The sequence below is a fragment of the Sciurus carolinensis genome, chromosome 1, assembly GCF_902686445.1.
Source record: "Sciurus carolinensis chromosome 1, mSciCar1.2, whole genome shotgun sequence".
Taxonomy (NCBI): Eukaryota; Metazoa; Chordata; class Mammalia; order Rodentia; family Sciuridae; genus Sciurus; species Sciurus carolinensis.
Genome location: NC_062213.1, coordinates 88,533,900 through 88,545,207, shown reverse-complemented (window position 1 = coordinate 88,545,207; position 11,308 = coordinate 88,533,900). Strand labels below are relative to the sequence as shown.

The following is an 11,308-nucleotide window of genomic DNA, read 5'->3' as shown; positions in this document are numbered from 1 at the left end:
CTGAGTTCTCCAAATTCTTTCTTTGGCATCGGTATATATGCTGGAGCTTTTGCAGCCCTGGGGTTGAACAACCCTTAGCTGATTTTTAGGTGAAAAAATATTTTTACCAGTGATTAGAGGTCAATGGGATGATACCAATACTTTACAAATATCATTAGAGGGCTGGGATGTTCTCATTGGCTGAACACTTGTCTAGCACATGTGAGGCTCTGGGTTCCATCCCTTTTTACACACATACGCACACACACACACTCACACACACACACAAATTAGAAATAAAAGCTATACATAGCTAACACCCTAATGTGGTTAACACCCTAAGAAACAAATACAATAATTAATATAAAGCATAAGCACACTTATTTTGGAGGCATTAAACTTATCTCTAATGTTTATAACAATCCCAGAAGATAAATATTATCATTCTCATTTTCACATGAAGAAACTTAGCTTCAGAGAAGTTCAAATGATTATCCATGGCTCGATGGTTTAGTAAGTGGTAGAATCAGAATATGAAACCAGGTCTGCCTGATGTTAAAGACACCATGTTTTCTACAATGGCACTACTACCTACATGCCGTGTATGAGTCACAAGTACACTGAACCACTGAGTGGCCCCCAGGCTTGGGAATGTCTGGGTGGGCCAGCTGCCCCAGTGTGAGCAACTTCATTTGTTTACATCATTACACATGTGATTTTCTCTGAGTGCCATGATGTGAAAATGGTCAGAAAGCTCTGCATGTTGTACATATTACTTTTCTGAATTGTCTCAGGTCCCAGATGTCACTATCACCATTTCACGGAGATTAAAGAACTAGATATGTTTTGGACAACTTATTAAAGTAGATCATCACAGAGCCAGGTGGGCTGAAACTGAAATAGGGGTCTCTTTTTCATCACAGAACAAAATGTAAGGAGATGTTTCTAAAAGAAAATGCTTACAAATATAAGGTGTGCTATTTAAAACTGAAATATGTCAATCAGAAAAGAGAATTCTTCAAAAAGGACAGCTTGCTTTAAAATGTGTGTTTCTGGCAATGGAATAGGTTTGAGTGACCCAAAATTCGTGAAAGATGAGATAGATCCAGATCAAAATCCTCATCCCTTCTCAGGTGTGTGTTCTAAGTGATACTACTTAGTCTTTCTAAGCAATGTTGCTTCATCTATAAAATGGACATTACATTAGTCCTTACTTTATAATGTTGTGGAGAAATTTAAATAAGAAAATGAGTGAGTAATTTCACTCAGAACCTGGCATATAAACTTCGCCTTTATCATTATTATCATTAAAGACTAGAAAAGTCTAGTTCACTTCTTCCACTGGGGACTGGTCTTAATAGACTCACTTTGGGAAAAGCAGATAAAAGCTATATACTCAAATGTTTCCAATACTTGGAATATATTTCATATACACAATGGAATATTACTCAGCTATAAAGAATAATAATATTATGGCATTTGCAGGCAAATGGATGAAATTGGAGAATATCATGCTAAGTGAGATAAGCCAATCTCAAAAAACCAAAGGACAAATGATCTTGCTGATAAGTGGATGATGGCACATAATGGGGGGTGGGGGGACAAGAAGGAGAAAGGAAGTACTGTATAGAGGGAAAAGAGGGGTGGGAGGGGTGGGGGGAAGGAAAAAATAACAGAATGAATCAAACACAATTACCCTATGTAAATGTATGATTACACAAATGGTATGCTGTTACTCCATGTACAAACAGAAACAACATGTATCCCATTTGTTTACAATAAAAATAAATTTAAAAAATAAAAAATAAAAAATAAATTAAAGGGGCTAGGGAGATAGCTCAGCTGGTAGAGTGCTTGCCTTGCAAGCACAAGGCCCTGAGTTCGATCCTCAGTACCGAAAAAAAAAAAAAAGAAGAAGAAGAAAAAGATTTACCTACTTTTTCTTTTGTTAGGGGCAGGGTCTCTGGTCTAATTCCTTGGTCCTTGATCCACTTTGAATTGAGTTTTGTGCAGGGTGAAAGAAAGGGGTCTAATTTCATTTTGTTACAGTGGATTTCCAATTTCCCAGTACCATTTATTGAAGAGGCTATCTTTCCTCCAATGTAAATTTTTGGTGCCTTTGTCTAGTATGAGATAACTGTATTTATGTGGATTTGTCACTGTGTCTTCTATTCTGTAGCAACATGTTTATTTTGGTGCCAATACCATGCTGTTTTTGTTACTATAGCTCTGTAGTGTAGTTTAAGGTCTGGTATTGTGATACCTCCTGCTCACTCTTCTTGCTAAGGATTGCTTTGGCTATTCTGGGTCTCTTATTTTTCTATATGAATTTCATGATTGCTTTTTCTATTTCCATGAAGAATGACATTGGGATTTTAACAGGAATTGCATTAAATCTGTATAAGTCTTTTGGTAGTATGCCCATTTTGATAATATTATTTCTGCCTACCCAAGAACCTGGGAGATATTTCTATGTTCTAAGATCTTCAATTTCTTTCTTTAGTGTCCTATAGTTTTCATTGTAAAAGTTTTTCACCTCTTTTGTGATATTGATTCCCAAGGTTTTTTTTTTTTTTTTTTTTTTTTTTTTTTTTTTCTTTCTTTCTTTCTTTTTTTTTTTTTCAGGCTATTGTGAATGGAGTAGTTTTCATAATTTCTCTTTCAGAGGGTTCATCACTGATGTATAGAGATGCGTTTGATTTATGAGTGTTGATTTTATATCCTGTTACTTTGCTGAATTAATTCATTTATTAGTGTTAGAAGCTTTCTGGTGAAATTTTTGGGACCTTATAAATATAGAATCATGTCCTCTGCAAATAGTGATACTTTGAATTCTTTTCCTATTTGTATCCCTTTAATTTCTTTTATCTATCTAATTGCTCTGGCTAGAGTTTCCAGGACTATGTTAAATAGAAGTGGTAAAAGAGGGCATCCCTGTCTTGAGGAACAGGGGGTTTTTAAAGAGTTGACTCAAAGGCTACATTCCAGGTGTTCTCTGTTGGAGTTGTGATTCGTTTGCTAATTTGGGGGGTAGTCATTTCTAAGATCTTCTGGTACCCCCAAAGTCTGGATTGCTTTGTACCTATGGTGGGTGTATACTCAAGGACAGATAAATGACCAATAAATGAGGAAGAAAGGAATTCTGATTCCCCTGAGATTAGGGAGGTGGAGAGATCAGGGAGGAACAGGGAGAGAGGAAGGGCAAGAAACATGTTTATTTTAAAAATAAGTTGCAGTGGCAGAGCAGCAAGGACTACATTCAAAATATAAAGTGGGTCACTGTTACACCAAGTTGCATTTAATATCATGTCTCTAAAAGTCCCTATAATTGGTGAGTTTCTCAGTCATCTATTATTTTTCATTACATTTCATTAATACTTTTGAAGAGTTCTAGTTAGGTACTTTGTAGTTTGTCCCTTAATTTGGTTTGTTTGATATTTGTTCATATCAGACTGAGGTTTTGGGGGAAGAATATACCACAGAAATAAAATGCCCATGTAAGAGTGGTCCACTTTATGCTTTGAATATTAACCCTTGCTGCTCTGCTACAGCAACTTATTTTATGTTTAAAATTTTTTTAGTTGCCAATAGATCTTTTATTTTTTAATTTATTTACATGTAGTGCTGACTATCAAACCCAGGGCCTTGCACATACATGCCAGGCAAGTGCTCTACCACTGAGCCACAACTCCAGGCCCTACAACTTATTTTTAAAATGGACATTTCTTTTCCTCTCTCCCTGGTTCCTCCTTAATCTCTCCCCTTTCCTAATCTCAGGGGAAACAGGATTACCTTTCTTCCCCATCCTGGGTTTAGTTATGGGTCCCTGAGTACACACTCACCACAGGAATGAAGTAATCCAGACTTTGGATTGACATCAAGGAGAAGGACAGAGCTTTCAGTGACACCCATGTCATCACATTAAATTGGGATTGCATGGTATGACTGTGATTAGTCACTACTATAATATAATATAAAGCTGTTCCCCTGCCCTTTACTCTGCAGTCATTTCCCTGCCTCCCAATTTACAACCTAGCTTGTCAGTCTGTGAACATCCTAGCTACCTATTGGTTCACCAGTCAGCCTGCAAGTATCCCTCTCCGTTATTGGTCCCTTTAGCCCACAAAATTCGACTGCTTAAGAATAGCTCTCCCGCTATTTTTCTCTCTCACTCCTCTCCTCACTTTTATGCTCTCTCCTCCTTGCTTTCATGCTGTCTCCTCCATTTCACTCTCTCCTGTGTGTGTGCCCTTTCTCTTTTCCTCTCATTTTCTCTCTCACCCTGCAGGGAGACACTGTCTGTGTGCTTAATAAACTCCTTATGTGAGTTCCCGTGTCCGGAGTGGTTTCTGGGGTTTTACAACTACAATGGTAACCTTGAACACTTGGTTAAGGTTCAGCTTATTGCTTGAATAAGATCCTTGTCCCTAATGCCAACCCAATAAAGATGACACAGTTTTGAAAAAAAGGAAAAAGGTTTATTGCTTTGCTAGGAAAGGAGAAAAACAGGGAACTCCTGTCCCAAAACCTGTGATTCTGTCCATCAGTAGAAACAGGGCTTTTATAGAGATGATTCAGAGAAAATGAGATTAGGGAGGAGAGATTAGGAAGAAGATCAGAGATAAGAAGGTTGGGACCAAAAAAAAAGTTAGTTTCAAAGTGACAAAGGATATAGTCAAAGCATGGAGTGAATCCCTGTTACAAACTTTGTTTAAAAACTGTTTAAAAAAAAAAAAATGTCTCTTATGAGTGCATTATCAGGCTCTTGAAACACAGTGCTTAATTTGACTTTGTGTCCTCTTTTCAAAGTACAGAGTCTGACGCATTGTAAATACCTAAATTACACTAAGTCAAAGAGGGCCTGGCGAGAAGCAAGGGAAAGGGTATTCCAGGCTGAAGATCAATCTGTGCAAAGCCACATAGATTATGTCAGTTCTTCAGAAATATTAATATGCATTTGAATCAGCTGGGGAATCTTATAAAATACAAATTAAGTAGGGTTTTTTTTTTTTTTTTTTTTTTCTTTTTTCCCCCCAAATTAAGTAGGTCTGAGGTGGGGCCTGAAATTTGCCTTTCTAATGAATTCTAGGCTATTTCAATTCTACAGTCATTTTAATAGGACACAAACTAGGCTCAGAAGTGTCAAATGCTTTCCCCAAGGTCACCGTCTATTAAAATAACAGAATTGTGTTTAGCAAACTTCCATTAATCTAATGAGCCTTCCATTCTGGCCCTTATGGACCGCTCACAGTCCACTTCTTTTTTTAACAGCTCTCTTCTCTTCCTAAAAGGACAAACTTCTTTTTCATAGTTTCTCCCAAGTCAGAAAGTGGTTTATTTTCGATCTTGTAGAAACTAATTCCATGAGTTTATTTTTCCTATTACTTCTTCATTTGATCTACTGATCTCTTTTCCTGGAATGAAACAGATAACCTATTGAATTAAAATGGTTGGAGTGGGTTGGGAAAGGTAGAGAGAATCTCATTTTTATCAAAGTTTGACACCATTGCCCTAGCGTTAATAGACTTGGGCTAATTATAATTAACAATTAATAATTTGCTATAGCAAATGATGGAATCCTGGGTTTAGGACTTTTCTTTTTTCAGTCACTTGTTCAGTTAGAAGAGACTGATAGTTGCCTGCCTCAAAGTGCTTGACATACAGAAAGAACTCAATATTATTGTGGTTGGATAAAGAAATGGATGAACAGTCACTGGAAAACTGGCGTATAAAGTAAAAAAAGAAAAATAAATTATTTTTGTAGTTAGGTAGGTATAGATCTTAGTTGCAGTTGCAAATTTCATAGATCAGTCTCCTGCCAATAATACAAGAATATAGATTTACTTCTACATTTACAACAAAGTACAAATAATGTTCTTTGGGTAGATACCTAGTATTTTTTAAAAGGATCTTCAAGAACTTCATTATGTTTACTCAGTGGTTCCGTCAGAAATAAATACCATGTAAATCTAAAATGCTTTGTTGTCAGAAGTGGGATTCGAACCCACGCCTCCAGGGGAGACTGCGACCTGAACGCAGCGCCTTAGACCGCTCGGCCATCCTGACACACGACAACGGTTCTTTCTTTTATTTTAAGACTATTACAGACTGCTAGGGACAAGCTATATCATGTGTTTACTTATTTCAAAAAACTTTAATTCTACCTGAACCTCTATTACAAAGCAGCAAAAATAAAACTGTCCTTAACAGCTCTTTTTCTATCTCCAATTTCCTCACCACCTTAAACCTCGAAGCTCCATTTTCCCGGAGCTCCTATCGTCTAGAGAAGCAGAGCCAGTTCAATCATGGATAATCGGCCCGTTTGTCTAGCACCGTCCGTCCCAAATCTTCGTTTCCGAATCCATCAACCGGTGGATTCAGTACGGGGTCTCCTGGAACTCAGAGCACTAGCTGTAAGGGGAACAGGGCTGAGAGGAGGCGGGGTAAATAACTGCTGTGGAGCTAAGCCGGGGCTTTGTCATCAACCTTGGCGTCCGTGGCTCCCAGCGCTGGATAGCTTCTGCATTCCTGCCTGAGAGTAATACTATAGAACATAATATAAGGCCGACCATAAATTCACAGCTTCTCTGTTATAGTCATAATCCAAACCCCTCCTTCCGGGGCGTTGGTGGTATAGTGGTGAGCATAGCTGCCTTCCAAGCAGTTGACCCGGGTTCGATTCCCGGCCAACGCAGATGGGTTATTCTTCTTGCTTCCTCCTGCAGGCTGCAGCTGTATCTCACTTTCTCTACTTCCAGTTTTGGGCCTCTTTTTTCTACCTCCTTCTCTAGGAGTCTCTGTGAGGCTTTGAATTCTGGAATCTCATGTCCGAATCTCAGACTCGGTAAGAGGCTCCTGCGTTTTACTTTATCTGCGAGGCTCAGATGGTAGCCAAAACCAAATAAGCACTCTGAAATTGGCGGGTTCGTGTAAGACATCGCATTTTCAAATTTACTTTTAATTTATAAATTAATTGAAACGAATACATTAATAAATGAAGTTACTAAATAAGTGGAACTTTTTAAATGGATTCTCAACTCAGCTACTGAAGTTTTAAGTATTTTTGGAAAATTTGGGTATATGTGTCGTCTTTTCCAATTGTAAATTTTATGAAATGTAAATACTGAAGTGTGAAAGGCATATCAGATTTTGACGACTAAAAAAATTCATTAATAATATTTTATATTGTTTATATGTTGAAAATTTTTGATGTATTAAGTGAAATAAAATTTATTATTGAAATAATTACGTTTCTTTACATTGTTTAATGTGGCTATTAGCAAATTGAAAATGTTATACGGCTTTCATGCATTTTCTACTGCAATGTTTGAATAAGGACGGTGAATGTACAAATTGTGCCAGCAACAGGCAACATTTTTAAGTTGCACTGATAGCTTAGAAGTTTCTTAAATAGTAATTTTGAAGAACTGATCAGCAGTTATCCTCGTTAGTATAGTGGTGAGTATCCCCGCCTGTCACGCGGGAGACCGGGGTTCGATTCCCCGACGGGGAGAGTAAGATACCTTTTCTTCTCTTTTGATGAAGTATATTATTCTTAAATAACTTAAAATTTAGGCTTCAAAATGATCATCTCTAGCCAAGTTTGTGTATAATGGAAAAGAATACTAATGGGTGCTGTCACTTAAGCACTCTGATTATATCTTAAAGTTGATTAGGTAATTAATCATAGAAGCAAATTTCCACCTGTCATTGAATGGGCCTGTCACTGGATTTACTGTCTTCCATATCCAGAACTTTCTGCTGCCCACAGAAAGATACTCCTGGGATTCAGGCTGTGCCTTCAATCTTGACCTCTGGATTCCCATCTTTCCTCCTTGCCATCTCCTGCACAATAAGAGGAGCTACTGCATATGTAGCTCTTGAGCAGTGGCACCCCAAGTTCTCAAATACTTTTTCCTATGCCATACTGCACGAAAGTCTGCAGACTTGTGAAACAACCAAGAAACAAACTGCAAGTGATATGGAATAACAAAGATTTTGTGCCTAAATCAAGCACAGAAAGTAGAAGTGGTCTGACAATCAGGAGATTTGTTTGGTTTGTTGCTGTTTTTAATCCCGAAGGGACAGTTTGCATTTGGAAAATCATCTAACTTCTGTGAGATTCTGATTTTTCAGCTGTTAAAAAGAGGAGTACTTCAAACCCCACTTTGGAATCTTTGGTATCCTTTGCAGTTCTAAAGTCCTTTGAAGTAGAGCCCTGAAGGAAGAATGTGATTTTTTTTTTTTTTTTTTTTTTTTAGTACTGGGGATTGAACCCAGGGGTGCTTAAGGACAGCACATCCCCAGCCCTTCTTAAAATAAATATTTTATTTAGAGAGAGTCTTGCTGAGTTGCTGAGGCTGGCTTTGAACTCACAATTCTCCTGCCTCCAGAGCCACTAAGATAACAGATGTGTGCCACTGAGCCCCTGACCAAGAGCATGATTTTTAATTGTCAAACATATTTTGAATCTCAACTCTCCCACTTAACTAGCTCTTTGACTTCAAGTCAATTGTTTCAACTTTCTGAGCCTCAGTTTCATCATCTAATGTATATATTTAACAAGGTAATTATTTATTCTAATAAAGAATAACTCTATAGTACATGTGTAAAAACATCAGGCATATAGTATAGGCTCATTTTTTTTTTTAAAGTTGTCCTGGTAGAGGGGATTTATACATAGTACTTGCAAAAAATATGGGTAATCCGGGTGAGGACATAGTTCAGTAGTAGAGTGCTTGATTGACACCTTTGAGGATCTGGGTTCAGTCCCCAGCACTAAAAAGAAAAAAGAAATCACACAGGTAGAAAAGAAACAAATTACTAACAAATGAAAGGCACCCACCTCCCAGGGGCGCAGTGGCACATACCTGTTATCAGCTCAGGAGGCTGAGGCAGAAGGATCTCATGTTCAAAGTCAGCTTTGAAATTTCTGTCAGGCCTTGACTCAAAATAAAAAGGGCTGGGGATGTGTCTCAGTGGTTAAGCATCCCCTGGGTTCAATACCCTATACAAAGAAAAGAAAAGAAAAAGCACCTACCTGTGTATCTCTCATCCAGAAAACCCCTCTTTATACTTTTTTTTAATAGTTCTTTGGTATTTGGGGGTCGGGGAAGGCATGTTTTAAAAAGCAAAGTTGGAATAATACTATGCATATTGTTTATTTTTAAATAGACTTTATTCATTTCGAGCAGTTTTAGGTTCATAGTGAAATTTTGAGGAGAGTATGGAGATTTCACATACATTCCTTATCCTCAACATGCATGGCATCCCCCATCATTAATATTCCCCACCAGAGTGATACATTTGTTACAGTTGATGACCGTACATTAACAGATCATTATCACCCAAAGACCATCCTTTACATTAGGATTCACTTGTGTCCTACATTTTAGGGGTTTGGACAAATGAATAATGATGTGTTCTTTTAACCTGCTTGACTTTTTACTTAGAAATGTTGTGACTATTTATTCATTAACTATTAACCTAAAACATTCTTTTAATCACTTTATTGTATTTTACTATATGGCTACATCATAATTTATTTAACAAATCTCCTTTTTTTGAACATTGATGTCATTTTTCATATTTTTTTTCCTGTCTCTTCTGGTTGAGTAACTCCTGAAATCTCTGCTCAATAGTCTTTTGGTGTTAGAGCAATAATTTTCACCTCAACCTTCCTAGCTCTGCTCAATGCATGTTCATTTTAGTGGTAAGGCAAGGATTTGAGGAGAGATTTATTGGCAGATTTGATTTTCTTCCATGTGACTCCCTCCTTCCTGAATTTACAACCTTCAATTTGCCAATCTGGCAACTTTAAACTCTACACTGATGCTCAAGGTCAATGAGACTGTTGTTTTCTGTACTGTTTATGTCTGAGTTCACTGACAGGTAAGTACCCACAAGATGAGGACCTTATTTGTCCATTTGAACCCTTTTTATTTTCTATTTTGATTCCTTTCCAGTGCCTACAAATAGATTTTTGAAAAAATATTTAGTCCAGAATTTATGGCTTTAAAATGTGTAGTGGTTAATTCCACTCAAGGTAATCTACCATTACAGAAACTGGAACTGCTTTTTAATTTTATTCACACTCTTTTTGAAATTGAGGAGTTTCTAATTTTTGTAGTCAAATATTTTTCTTTGTAATTCTTTTATACATAGAATGCTTCAGTGTTAGATTAGGTGTTTGTTTTGTCTGTTTGTTTATTTGGTGCAGGGGATTGAATTCAAGCGCTTGTGCATAATAAGCACATGCTCTACACTTGACCTAGGCTCTCAGCCCACAGATTAATTTTTTTGATTCCATGTTTGTTTTTGCTTTTTTGGCATTATATTTCTTTTTGAAATTATTTTGAGATATGACATGACGTCAAATCTAGAACTCTATTCGCTTCCTCCTCCCTGATAGTTCTCTGTTTAATTGATTGAATATCCCATTCCTTAAACATGATTTCTGGGTATTCATTCATCCAATCTCTCGAACAAAGCAAAATAAAAATTCTGGGACATCCTTGACTTTGATTCCAGCTTGGTTCCACCAGATATTAATGGTGAAACCAGAAGATAGCAAATTTCCTGTCAGATATTGTAAATGAGTGTGAACCCATGACTTGTGCTCTTTTACTCTTTACTCTGCTGTCACTCGTGTCATTTCCTGCTAGGTTTTTTTGATAATCAACTTTGTGTTCTAATTTCTAGAACAACTTTGACTCCAGACTCTCCTTGGATCATAAGATGGTAAACACAAGCCCAAGAGAAAACCTTGGATGTTGTGGATGATTGAGTTGCTTAAAGTTTTCTGATCTTTTTTTGGGAGGAAAAGAGTGGAATCCAGTCCATGACTTGGAACCTGCCACCTCCAATCCAGACTATCTTTTTAAGAACAGGCACATGCAAGCACTCTTGCCATGGTTATCCAATGTACACATATCTAGCCTGCTACTATCTAGTTCTTCAGAACACGTTATCCCTTTGAGTTCCACATTAGGGTGCAAGTGAAAAGGTTACTTGTTTTAGGTTTTCTTTTGTGGTGCTGGGGAATGGCTCTCAAGGCCTTGACATACAAGACATATATCTACCAGTGAGCTATCTCACCACTCAATTTGTTCAGGTTAAGTTTTGTTTTGGTTTTATTTGATTTTTGTTTTTCTGTTTATTTTTCATAGTGGATATGTGGATTAACTTGCTCGCTTCCCATTCCAACCTCCTTCTCCTACTACAGAGGTTAGAAAGCTAAAAACTGCACTTTCGAGATCCCCCTACAGCTGGAGTTTTGGTTTTGACTTAGTTTTCACCAACAAGATGTACTTGAGTTAGATTTTTGATT

General features: G+C 37.3%; 3 non-coding genes across 3 annotated transcripts; 2 read left to right on the top strand and 1 right to left on the bottom strand.

Moving 5' to 3' along the window:
- Window positions 1–5,962: 5,962 nt before the first annotated feature.
- On the bottom strand, window positions 5,963–6,045 carry Trnal-cag (transfer RNA leucine (anticodon CAG)). The gene has a single exon. It is a non-coding gene; the product is annotated as a tRNA-Leu (tRNA).
- A 556-nt stretch (window positions 6,046–6,601) lies between these two features.
- Window positions 6,602–6,673, top strand: Trnag-ucc (transfer RNA glycine (anticodon UCC)). Its single transcript has one exon. It is a non-coding gene; the product is annotated as a tRNA-Gly (tRNA).
- A 747-nt stretch (window positions 6,674–7,420) lies between these two features.
- Window positions 7,421–7,492, top strand: Trnad-guc (transfer RNA aspartic acid (anticodon GUC)). The gene has a single exon. It is a non-coding gene; the product is annotated as a tRNA-Asp (tRNA).
- Window positions 7,493–11,308: the final 3,816 nt, after the last annotated feature.